The following is a 14,202-nucleotide window of genomic DNA, read 5'->3' as shown; positions in this document are numbered from 1 at the left end:
TCATTTAGTACATTAGCATGTGTTCAACTGCAATTGACTAGAAGGTATATGTACAGCAGTACTGCATGCCACACTTCTGATAGGGAGTTGTGAATAAATGTACTATATTATTGCATCATAATATATCCATATATGTATTTTCCAGATGACTCACAGAAGTAGAAATGACAACTTCTCTTTCGCTTTTATTTTTCCGAGTATTTGGGTTTCTAATACCATGAAAGTAATGGATCCCAGTCCTAAGCCAGGGAATGATTAAAGTTCATGAAATTATTATTGTTTCAGACTTTGATGGTTTTTTAAACACCTTTATTGAATTATCAATTGTGACATAGGCACATTTATTTTTATATAAAAGTAATCAAACTGTATTAACAAGGTAAAATTAACAAATATTATGCTTCACATATACTGGTATATTTCATATAACCTAAGCAACAGTACAGAAGTTATTAAATTCCTGCCCTTTTGTTTTTTAAACAAGAAACATTTTTATTATATCATCACTTATGATATAAGCAATCATGCATTTATATAAATGAAAACAAAACCACACCGACACAGTCCTAGTTGCAAGCATTTTACATTACAAATCATACTGCAAACATTATACATCACTTATAATCTACCTAATCATTTTCAAACATTACATAGCTCATATAAGTCCTGCCTTCTTTTAAACCTCATTCCTCCCCTGTATGTATTGTTTCCACAATTCCCATTTTTTCCTATGCATTTTGCTCCTACCTTTTTCTAAAGATCTCATTTCAAGATATTTTATCTCTGCTACTATATTCACTACTTCTAATATAGATGGTTTAGATTCTGATTTCCATTTTGTAGTAATTGCTTTTTTGGCAGTCACCATAATTAGAGACAGCAAGGTCTTACCATGTCTAGGCAATTCTGATTCTGTATCTTCGCTCAGAAAAATCATCTCCCTCGTCACATCAATCTGCCCATCCAGTATCTCTGACACTGCATCCAGCAGGGAATCCTTAAACTCCACCAACTCACTGCACTCCCAGAAAATATGCTCCCAATTATCTATTTCTTACCCGTCGTACCTCCAATATTTGCTATCTACCTGAGAAAAAATTCCTTTGAATCTAATTGGGGTATACAAATATCTATGTAAACATTTCTAAACAAAAATCCTAAATCTTTCAGATTTTGGTGCATATTTGTGAGACATATATATATCCTCCCATTGTTTCTTTGAGAATTGCTTATCCAGTCTCTCTTCCCAGTCCTTTTAACCTCCTCTGATTGATTCACATAGTTATCATGCAATATTTTATATGCTATACTAATTATTTATTTTTTAATGGCAGCTTCGCTTCTAGTTTCAGACTTCTGTCTTAGCCAAAAGTGCTATAGTCAGCATCCGCACTGTGCCCAGAATTGACTCCTTCTATTATTCATATAGAGTTCCATGTATTAGTAGCATATCTAAGTATGATAATAAATGATTTTATGTTAGGCCTGTTGCTCCAACTTCTATTTACACTGCTTTGGTATCTTTCTTCCACATTGCTTTTATTGCTGCCTGCAAATCTTGATATTTTATGACTCTGTGTGTTTCTCTCTCTCTTTCTGTAAATAAAACACTGTGATCACTAAGTATACCAATTTCAATGATAAATACTACTTTTAACTTTTTTAAATGGACTATTATGTCTGGGCTTTTCACATATATTTTTTTGAACTGTTGATAATGGGAGCTCCCATGTTATGTAAAGTTCTTCATTCTCTGCAATGCTTTTTTGTTCATTTTTCCAATGCTTCTCAACTGCTTCAGTATTGTAGTGTTTATATACTTCTTCCTGCTCAAGTTCTTTTATATCATTTCCTGCCCCAGTTTAATATTTTCTTGGTACAGCTTTCTTGTTTTAAATGCTGCTTTTGCATATTTATCAATACCAGATGATGCTCTTTTATCACCTGAGAAAGTTTTAACTATATGTAGTTGCTTTCAACTTCTCATCTGATGAACTATACAGCTTGAAGTCATCCTCAAAAGGTAGATGAGATGTCTTTAAATAAGGTAATTTTCCTGGAGCTAAATTGTAACGATAGCCTGATCCAGTCAGTAAATAGCTTAGTGGGTTAAGACAAAACCATATCAGTGACAGAGAATCACCTCGGAATATCCCCTTTTGAACTGTTATCACTGGGATAATAATTTGCCCTCTGTCATGGCTCAACTGCAAAGTGGTTTGCCATTCTTCTATGGTCACTGTAATGTAATTGATCAATGTTTTACTTACCTCCTTCCTTTCCTTTCTGCTCTTAGTTTTTTTCTTAATTACACTTTATCCATTATTAGTTTAACTGTGCAATAATACATTCTATTTATTTCTGTTATATCTGTGAATTTCTCTTACTATTCCTGATTACTGTGTTCATCTGTTTATTCAATGTTCTAACATTCTGGAACCTATTTATTTTCTGTAATCTTGTACCAGTCTCCTACAGAAGACTCTAGAGCATCATTGGGTTGCAAGTCTTCTTCAGAAGCCTCCTGTTCCACCTGATGCTCTTTAATATGGGGACCTGCAGTTCCATCATGCTGACATTGCCTGTGTTGTATTCTCCACACTAACTCCTTTATTCCACAGATATTCCATAACTTTAGTTCCCATTTATTTAACTTCTACCTTATTAATCCTCTTTTGTACATTCTTCCTTTGCTTTCTTATTTTTTGCATAGGAAAATATTCCATTTCCACGTGGCATCACATGTATTTCTCTTCAAATAAGTTCAAATAACTTTGGAACTTTTTTTTTATTAATTAGTTTAGCTTCCTTTTTAGCATAAATCCTGGTGGAGTCAGTCCTGTAGCTCAGGGTATAGCCTCTGATAGGGGGATAGTTTGGCCAACCACACTGATGATGTTAGGGCATCAGATACTGGTCATAAAGATGACCTTGAGTAACTGACCCAGGTGAGTCTGAGAGTGGTGAAAATTAAGCTCCACATTGGACTACTAATGTCTGTAGGACTGCATTTGGGCATGTGGCCAATGTGCATGGATGTGTGCCTGATGGTATATTCTTGCTCTTATAGTTGCATGAATGCTCCCAAGAACATCATGGCAATGACATGCATGCAGTTGCTCATACTACCGATCATGTAGCATACTAGCTGTGTTTGTTACATGAGGATCAGGAGAGCAGTCATGAAGGGATTATTGCAACATTGGCTTCACAGCATGATAGTGTGTTGTATATGCAGACTCTGTTGAAATCCTTGTACAGCAAAGTACTGCACAGGAGCTACATGCCCTGAAATTCATGAGCAGAATACCTGCAGTGGGGAAAAGGAAACAACCTCTTGCATGACCCACACATTTCCCTCATCCATTGATGCCTGTGGTGTAACATGCAGCTGCTCTTGGTTTCCATGATCAGATTACAGTACTCATATCCTAATATACTACCCGCAACAATACCTGGACACAGTGTGCCCCAGCATAGACACGTCACCACATTCAGCTCAACAGTACAGCACCAGGGGCATAGTGTTTCCTCATGTGACAGCGATAGTGAAGACTGCACTTTGAGCTGACGGCATGGGCACTCTCATCTGCATTAATGTAAAATGAATAGGTACCCCAGTGTGTGTGTCTCACCCTGATCCTATGGCAATGATGACTAATTTGCTGACCATTGCATACTGTGCAGGTTAGTAATATATGAAATGTCTGATACCACAGGCTGTCTCTTGTTGCATGACTGACATGATAGACTATCTACATGTTGTCTTATGTTGTACACATATGCCCAGGTTCTCTGTATTGAACTATGTTGATATTTTGAAGGATGTACCTTGCTGGTACACATGCATCTATTTTACCTCTCATTTTTATGACATGTATATCCCATGTGATCATATCCTCACTGTACAAATACACTTCCATACATACCATGACATTAATGACAGTGCTAAGTGCTCCATAGCTTGTGCATCATAATGGTCATCAGTGTACTGTTGTATTGTATTACGTGTCTACCAACATAATTCATGTTATTTCAATCACATGTGTTATACTGTTGAATACAATTTTACAGCCTGGGAGAGTCCTGGCCCATAAGACGTGCATGCCCCTTGTCAGGTTTGTGGCTTTGCTGGCATGCTTTATCCTCATGTTAATACAGAAGCTGCTATATGTTGTGTAGCCTCATGTTCTACAGAGTAAAACATTCCCAACAAGTATGTACTGCATACTGATGTTATCATACTCCCCCCATCCTTGTGTAGCTCCATTAGAGGCCAGTATACCAGACTCAGGCACACTTTTGTTTTTACTAGGACAGGGTAACCCTGCAGACTGTGCTTGTACATGTGGGGTACAAACATCCTACACACAGTCTACACCAACTCTCTATTTAATCCATATCTATCAGATGCAAATTGATCAGAGAGTTGGCTTAACTGGAGACTGACTTGTTAAAGTGTTGACCATTTTTCTGGGATGTATATGTAGACTATCCTCTAATATTGCTTGTAAAACTACAGCCTTGCTGAAGTACATCCACTGCAGTTTGCATTGTTTTTAATTTTACTGTGGAATTTACTAGACTAAGTCAGATTTAGACCAAATTTATATATTTTATGTATTTGACATTTGTTTACCGGGATGATCCATCTGAGTCATGAGAACCTGTTTTCAGCGGAGGCCCTGGGATAAAACCTCCAACAGTACAAATGCAACAATATACAAAATAAAATGTTACAGATACATGTGAAGAGACACAGAAACCAGTATTTAAACATTGGTAGTTTAAGCAAACTTATATACATATAATACAAGCTATACAACCTGGCCTTAGGATATCCGTACAATCTGTTGAAGGATCACTATGATGGTCTGTAGTTGTAATAGTTGTACTTTATTTTATGTACTGTTTATGTTAGTCACTTTATAGTGATACAATGAAAGCACAGTTATAGGAAAACAGAGGGTGGATTATGATATATAAGAATGTTGGTAGTGTTAGGTAGTGTAAGGTGAGTTGAAAGAAGACTCTAAGAGAGATTCTGGAAGGTAGGGCATATAGAGAGGAGGAGGGAGGAAGTGTATGCAAGATTATCCAGGAGTAGAGCATGAGCACAGCCAAGAATTAAGATGCTGCTTTAGAGATCTTTTGCAAGGTAATAGATCAGGAATACTTCTGGTCAATAGTAGGAGTGACTTCCATGCTTTAGCTACACTGTGAGAGTGTAGGCTCTGTTCAGCTATTTTAGAGGCTTTGGAGATAGTGAGAAGTTTCTTATCTTCAGACCTGAGAGTTCTGTTGGGGCTGTAAGGTTTGATTATGTTGTTCAGAGCAGGACAGGCTAGAGGCTTATTATGTTGTGTGGTGTTATGAGTTGGTTGTTGAGGAGGTGATTTCGGAATTCTAGTCAGTCTAGCATTTGCAGTGGTGTACAGTGATGTGTGCTGGTTTTGGAATTTGTGGCAAACTATGCCACTTTGTTGTATCACTGTTCCATTTTGGATCGAATGGAAGTCTGTAGGTTAGAGACAATAGAAGCATCATATAGAAGGGAGGGTAGTAGGAAGGTTTCTGCTAGGGTGATCTTGGTTGATGCAGTCAGGGAGTGTTTGTTTCTGTGCAGGATGCCAAGTTTCTGATGAGTTTCTGGTGTATTTTTTAATACTTTGTAGGACATGGGTTTCAAACTTTAAGTGATCAATAGTACACCTAGCAGTTTAGTGTGGTGGACTATTTTAAGAATAGTATTATTAGCCACATATATTTTGAAATGGTTTGTGTCAACAGAAGGAGTTTTTGGTAGAAAGACAAGGAGTTTGTTTTATTTAATTTTTTGGGGGGGTAGGAATAGTTGATGGTCAGTGAGCTAGGATTCAAATGCAGAAAATGTATGTTGTGATATTGGGATGAGTTGTGGTAGTGTAGGAAAGATGCAAATAATAGTGGAGTCATCTGCATACTGTATGAGTATTACAGTGGATGAGGCAGTGTGTAGGTCGTTTGTAAATATATTGAATAGCAGGGGACCAAGTATAGAGCCTTGTGGGACTTCAGTGGGGTTGTGTAAAAAGCAAGAGATTTCATTTAGCCATTTTACTGCTTGTTCTCACTTGTGCAGATAACTGTGGAACCATTGTAAGGTGGGAGGGGTAAGGCTGAAATCTGAGAGCTTGTGCAAGAGTATAGAATGTGAGATGGTGTCAAATGCCTTAGAAAGGCTGAGAAATATGGCAGATAGCAAGTCACTTGTGTCTCTAGCTCTGTTTATTGTTTTGGTAAAAGGTGTGACTGTGCTGTGTCATGTGTGGAAACCACATTGGGTATGTGTAAGAAGGCTGCTTTGCAGTAAGTATTTCATTAACTGTTGGTGTATACATTTTTTTAATATTTTAGAGATGGGAGATAGAATGGAAATGGGTCAGACGTTGGTTAGTTCAGTAGATTTACCGCCTTTGCGGATATAGATAATATAGGACATTTTTCATATTTCTGGTACTAAAGATTCTAAAATAGATCTATTGAGCAAGATGCTGATTGGGTAAGCTATGGAGCTGGCAGCTAATTTAAGGCAATGGGAAGGAAGGTTGTCAGTGCAGGTAGGGTTTAAGTTTCAGCAGGAGATTTTTTATGAGGCTTGTAGGTGTGGGTTGTAAGGAGAATATTGATGAGCTTTCAAAAAGGAGTTTCTGGCTACTAAGTTGGAGATGGTCAGAACTAGTATACGGGGCACTATAAAGTGGAGTTGAGGAGGAAGAGGGGGAGGGTTGGAGTTTGGGGTATTAGAGATCAGATCGGCTATGGTTTGTATGAAGTGATTGATAAACTTTTTGGCTAATTCAGATGGAAGATCATTAAGTGAAAGGCAGAGGTCTTTTTTAGTGCCCGTGTTAATTAGGGTTGATATAGAAGACCATAATTCTTTTGGATTAGTTCTTCGGTCTTGGTGAAGGTGGGTATAGTATGATTTTTTTATCTCTGACAACGTATTTCTTTACTTGGTTTCACAATTGTTTGAAGTGTATTAGATCTACTTCTTTTTGACTGTCTTTCCAGAGACCCCAGACTTCATCCTTTTTTCATTAGATTTTTACAAGCTTTGATTAGACAAGGGGCATATTTTTTTATTATTCTTTTACTGTGGACAGGAGCTAGCATGTCCAGTATTTTTAGAAAGCGGGTGTTAAAAGTACTCTACAGTTTCATCTAGTGGGAGATGTTATAGTGATGACCAATTTATTTTGTGTAGTAGTTCATTGAATTTGCCTTGGGTAAAATTGGTTAGGTTATGGATGGATTTTAGAGTGTGAGATTTTGGTAGGTGTACACTGGTTCTAATGGTAAATTTGGTAGGTGGTCAGTGAGGGGAATTTGGCAGCGTGCCACCAGAGCTGAAGTTACTAGAAAGTGACTCTAGAATGCAGACTAAGGTAGATTGTTGAGTGTAGTCTTTATTGTACCTAGTAGGGGAGTTAATTAGTTGAGAATAACCATAGAGGTTGATACTGTTTGATGATAATTCTGTTGAGATGGACTGCCAATCTATATTAACATCATCTAAAATAATAGTCTAATGTTTGATGGTTTGGGAACTCCAACATAGCATATCTTTTAATATGGGAATATTTTGTCCTGGCAGAATGTAGAGAGCAATGATGCAGATTTGTTTAGTACTGTTCAGGTTTATGAAGGATATGAGCATTTCAGTGTCGGCAAAGGTGGGGATACTGTCTTTAAATGGAGCTATATTAATGGCGTTGAGATAGAGTAGCGCTGCTCCTCCTCCTTTTCTGTGGTATCTGTCTAGTCTAGTTATGCCATGGTTAGGTTGTAACACTTCAGAGTCTTTTATGTTAGGATTTAGGCAAGTTTCACTTAGGGCTAGGATGTCTGGTTTGTGCTGGTCTATCCAAGCATGAAGGGGGGATATTTTATTGCTTATGCTTCTACTGTTAAGAGGCATAATATTTAAGTTTCTTGGACATTTTCTAAGGTCTTGGTCTGTGTTAGGACCTGGGCTATGGCAAATGTCTCCACATTGAAGCAGTACTGCGATTAGATAAGAAAGTAGTGTGCTGAGTTTGTTTGCAGAAATATATGTAAGAGGTATAAGGCAAAGTTTACTATGTGAGGTGTGTCATTTCATTCTTCGAGCAGGTCAGGAATGTGCTTTTCAGTTGTTTGTTTTAACCATGACTTGTAACCTAGGAATAAAATGGGGGGAGGTGATGAGTTAGATATGTGAAGCCATGCAAGGTGACAGACAGAGAAATAAGGTTGGGATATCTAAGACAGGAGAGATACAATTATTCTTAATGGTTAGTGAGAAAAGCAATTTAATTCAGGTACAGAAATGGAGGATGCCAGGTATAGTTAGAATGGTTAGAGGTTTTGCAGGAAAAGTAATAGACTTTTAGAGAGGTAGCGCATATGTAAATCAATGTGCATTCAAAGACATCAGAGCAAATATAATATTGCACATTAAAATGCTGTAGAGTTTCTGTACTATAAGACAACTCTGCAGCTAACCATTATAACACTTAAATGCTTAAACAGTTGAAATACCTGCACTGGAGTTTACTCAGTGTGAGTATATTCAGCTCTACGTATATGCAGCAAAGTCAGCAGAGGGATTGCAAGTTAACTACCGTAGCTAAAAAGGTAACTGTAAAAACATCTAGCTCAATGTATACAAACCACTAAAGTATTTATTTACATGCATTCCAGTAGCTAAGAATGCTAGTCTATGCAACAATAGGGAGGTCTGGTAGTTAAATAAAATCTAAAATACCCAAGGAGCCACTCACATAAAGCAACATTTGAGCTAGCATTCCTAAAACTGATGCATATAAGTGAAATGAGAAGTCTATGGCTGGCATTCACTGTAGCACTGGTGTTTTGTGGTACATATATGGCTGCACTTATAGCCTTTGCAAAGAACTTTAATAAAAGTACTGGCATAATACTCTGTTGCATTTTATTGCCATTGGGCACACCCATTGTGTTTCAGACTCTGGCATGACTATACAGAGTCCACAAATAACCGACACTGAATAAATTATTACATGACCTATACTTTTGATACATCTTAGAATTGTGTCTGCCATTAGTTCAGCGGCATCTTCCTTCAACACAGTGAGCTGTGCACAACTTTCTTTTAGAATCGATCCCTCTGGATTGATTCCTGCATTTCTGTAAATTTTTTCGCAAAGCTACAACCAGGAGCAACATTTTGTATCAATTGTTTTGCCATTTGAAACCACTGGATGCTTTTAATTATACCAAGTGATAAAGCCCTTATTTGTATTTTTGCAATTCCATTAAAATTAATAGATCAGTGACATACCCTGACTTCTCTCACAATTATAAAATCTTACTGTGCCAGTGAATGTTAATACAGCAAATCAGGCAAGATATACATCATAAAATTGACTCACTTTCTGCATGCAACATCTACAATTCCAAATTTGTGAAAATGTTTATCACAGATCAGGTGAGACTTTTTATTCTCACTCTTAGTAATTTCTTTTCTACACTATTCAAAAAGACCAGTGATTGAACGAACTTATAAGGCTTGATGACACTCAAAAAGCTCTTAAAGAACTCCACATATGCAATACTCTTTTCCCTCTTGGATGATGAATGCATGGACATCGGGGGGGGGGGGGGGGTCAAAACTCATAAACTGGCAAAGATTTTTCCAGGAGCTAATTCTACATGTTGGAAGGTGGTCAAAAATCCTAAACATCTTGCAGCCACATTATAATTACCTGCTTAGCTTTTAATCATTTTAGGGGAGAAAAGAGAGTAATGTTGATTTTCTCAAATAATAATGTCACATAACTTACAAAAGTCTGTCAGTACAATGCTGACTTTAGTTATCTTCTCCATAATGAGATTTTGGAAACCCAAAGGAATCATTTGTGAATATCAACACTTGTTGCTATATTTACTTCTTAAAAATGGAAGTGATTAGCTAATAAATAAACACATATGCATGCATGCAAAGAAAAGCAAACAAATTCATTTATATGTAGCAATGTGTGTTTCATTTTACATATGTTCCTATGTACCAGTTAAACCTAAGGGCATTAATACCATCAGAAAGCTCTGCCAGACTGGCTTTAGAGGTTGCCTGGGAAGTAATGACCTTAATATGAAATGGGATCCTATGCAAGAAATAGGGTCAGGTTGGCAACTGTCATGCCAGCTAGTGCTGTTAATATGGTGGCATACGTTGAGATCTCTAGAAAATGTGTGTACTCTACTCTGGTTCAAATTAGGTGAAGGAGTTCAAAGAGTAAGGATCATTCATAACATGGAAGACTAAGCAGAGACTATCCTTCAGAAGCCCATGCAAATCTCAGTAGAGTGATAGTTTTATTCTGCCCAGGTCACTAAGTGTAGTGAGACCCAAGATTCTTTTGGTGCAAAACATTCAAGTTAGATTAGGTGCTTAACAATGTACAAGATGAAGGGACATTGCACTAAATTACAGGCTTAATAAGGGAGGAATAATGTTGGACTTTAAGTTCTATAATCATTGATTAAATACCAATAAGGGTAAGTTGTGCAAGGGAGAAGGTGTCAAATGAAAGTGTGCTACCAACATAGATATCCAAATCTCTGATGACTCTTTCAGATTTAAATGGATAGCTACCCATATGATATAGAATGCAACATTTACCAAAGGAAAATATTTTGTATTTTTGGCATGGAGGATTTGCCCACTTTAAACACACTAAGCATTTGACTGTTCCAGTATTCACTGGAAAGTTAAGAGTATCAAAACTGAATTTGAAAACTGCCTCCATATTGCAGTCATCAGCAAATGGTTACACATAGTTCCTTGTTATCAGCTTTCAGATAAAAAAAGTAAATGCCAAAGAAAGGGGTGTAAAACAAGACATTGTAAGACATTGCAAGTGACCTTTCTCTGTTTGAAGATAATATTCTCTTCCATAAACATGTATTCCTTATAGTCAATTAACTATATAGCAAACTAAGTACAACTTAATGTTGAGTCTGGAGACTATCTCATGTAAGTGCATTAGGCTGCTCAAGCATTATTTGTTTTTTTACAAAGCGTAACAGGGGTGCAATCAGGGATGTAAGGTCAATTACATTGTTTATTAGTTCAGATATAATATGTACCACTGTCTTGCAAATAATACTAGTAACACTAATAGGCATGCATTTTTCATTCTTTCTAACTTTTTCACTTTGTGTCTTGACTGCCTGCATACCATCAGCCCCCTCATGGTCACTGATCCATTCATTTCTTTATCACCAATGGTGAGTCACCCACGTGGGGCCATAGTTTAGGCAGCCATGAATGATGGTTTCAGACTTTTTCTTTTCCCATCCTGTTTCTGCACATTCCAAAGACAATCCCTGAATGGGTTGTACACTGGGCATCAGCTCAATATCACCTCTTTAATTCTGCAGAGAGATGACATCAGTAGGACTGTCCCACCTACCCAGAGGTAGCATCATTCAATTATTTCCCTGATCTCCACCAAAGAAATGAATCCACATGATTCTATAGCAACATTTGTGCAGCCATCCTTCCTGCCTGTGCCATCAAGCTCCTGACCTGCTATATGAACTCAGGCCATGTGGGCTGTAGCCACAGTTTTATCCATCTATGCCACCTGCACAATCTAGGCCTGTAATTTTCAGGGTCAGTAGAAGGGCATCTATACAAGGGAATTACAGCATTCATCTCCATATACTGGAGATGTAACCAGAAAAGAGAATCATTTTAAAGAACTGATGGAGGATGTTTGCTAAGTGGAACTTAACATTTCGCAGTAGATATCTAGGGATATTGTCAAGACCCATGGAACTGGTATTTTAATTTTAGAGAGTGCTTAAAATACTTGGTTCAGAGTGATTTCAGTAGGGGAAGTGTGAGGGAAATGGGGGCAAAGGAAAAGACAGCTGGGATAAAGCTGGAAAAAGTTTTTCTGACAGAACATTAAGAGTGTTCTTGGGGTTAGAGGTGGAGGTACTAAAAGAGAGAAGTTCAGTACCTACCTCTGTATCACTTCCAAGCATCTTAAAGAATCTAAAAAAGTACTTGTGGTTGTTATTTGAATCGATTGCACCCTACGTTTATGGTCAACTTTGCTTTTCATTATTCAGTAGTTTTAAATCTTTATTACAATGATGATGTGAAGATAACATATGGATGGGAAGAGGTTTTTCTTTTTATGGAGTTTTTGATGTTAGAATTCCACCCTATGGGTTTATTTTTAAATTTGCATTGCACTTGTTTCAGATCAGACTGGGATATATGTTTTGGAGTAATCCTTGAATAGAGAGAGATATTAAACTCTGTGAAGCATGCATTTAGTGAGAATATCACAAGAAGATGTTCATATAAGAAGGGGATACAAGCAGGGCTGTGCAACTGGTTGATATTTTTTTTTTCTGTCCATGATTAAAATTCTGACTGTTCTGGTTGATTGGGAACCAGTTTTGCCAAATGTATTCTCATTTATGTAGTGCTGACATCTCTGACTATATTTGTTATTTGAAGCATATATTTGCCAGTTTGTGTGTGGATAGATACATTTCCCATAAGAAAGGTATTTGGTTCATAGGTAGCTTTTCTAACTAGTTAGCGTTTTTGACAAGCTATGATGGAGACATTGATGGAGTTCTGTAATTGATTATAATTTGATAGTGTTATTAGGCCTTCAACCAGTTCTTGATCTGCATCATGGGACATCTGTTGACAGACAGTGGGCATGTGAATAAACATGGATTAAGTTGCAGCTGCTGGTGTATCTGAACACATGATAGGTGCTGCACCCAGGAGCAGTGGCATTGCTAACACTACACTGGATCCAGATTTCTCTAACAACACATGCTGATGTCTTCAAAGTTAAGTAAGGCCTCAAGTTTATTGCAATAGGAACATTTACCCATGGATGAGGAAAACATTTGTTTTTTGTGCAACTATTCTTTAAATAGCAAAACTATTAATAGCAAAGAACTTGTGCATTTTCACTAGGTATTATGCATGCCTCTTAATACCATCCAGATCCATAATGAAGACTGCATGACTTTAGTCATTCATCCCTAAAGATGTCTGTATTTATCACATAAGCACATGCATATTGCAAAACTACTGTATCATAGAGTCTGCAAAATATCTGGTTAGCTTAAGATTAATAATAAATCTTCTTGTCCATACTAATAAATGTGTTTGTTTTAGACATATTAGTAAATGGTACCTGTATTTTGCCATGTTCTCTATGTCCATATTAATGCACATATCTATTTTTAATTATTTGACTATCAGTACATCAGACAGTTAGAATTCCTTCTCTTGATCATGTGTTCTCTGAGAATACATTTAACATTCATAATTATAGCCTTTATGTTGCTGAACTTTTCTCCCCAGGTCTTCAATTAAAATATGTCAGTGGGATATGCTCCATTTGATCTCTCCAGCATCAGAGGACATCAAAATGGAGATCTAGGCAAAGGACTCCAAGGTGCCAGCCCCAGTGCCTGCTAATCACAGGGTCCCTCACACCGCTGCCATTTTCTTCGATTCCATGGCATTTTCTTGCTGCCTATCAGTTTACAAAACACTGCCACAAGTTCTCACTGGAATCTGCCAATACCATTCCAATTGTCTCCCCATCCTGGCCTCCCTATATTATCCGGATTGCATCTTTCTTGTCATGTCACACTTTTTCATTCTTCAATATAGTCATCCATTGTTTCAACACACTGTCGCAGGATGCTTGTCACTGAATCCCATCACTGTCAGCCAAAGAGGTCATCTGGGTATGTCAGGGACAGAGGCTATATTTTTTGGATCTAGTTCACTGTCCCAAATAGGGATGGTGTCAGATCTCAAACTGCTGTTATCTAGCAGGATAACAAATTGGAAAAGTGCATACAAGTCTAATTCAATACCAGTCCATAAAATGCAACCTGGCCTTGGGAGAATACATTGCTGTCCTGAGAACAGCCTTTGATATTAACACCTACATTAGAACTGCATATCAATCACTTAATGTGTTGAGTCTTTGGCCTGTCATATCAGGTGTCTTTCTTACCACTATTTGTGTGAACTACAGCATCTTCCTGTACCCTTTTTCTCATGGAATCTGCTGTGCAAAGAAATTATTATTTTCATACACCCATGGCACACAAACACACACACACACACACACACAC

Source organism: Protopterus annectens, chromosome 2.part2, assembly GCF_019279795.1.
Source record: "Protopterus annectens isolate FY-2018-M chromosome 2.part2, PAN1.0, whole genome shotgun sequence".
In the NCBI taxonomy this organism is placed as follows: Eukaryota; Metazoa; Chordata; order Ceratodontiformes; family Protopteridae; genus Protopterus; species Protopterus annectens.
Note: the sequence above shows the minus strand (reverse complement) of the source record.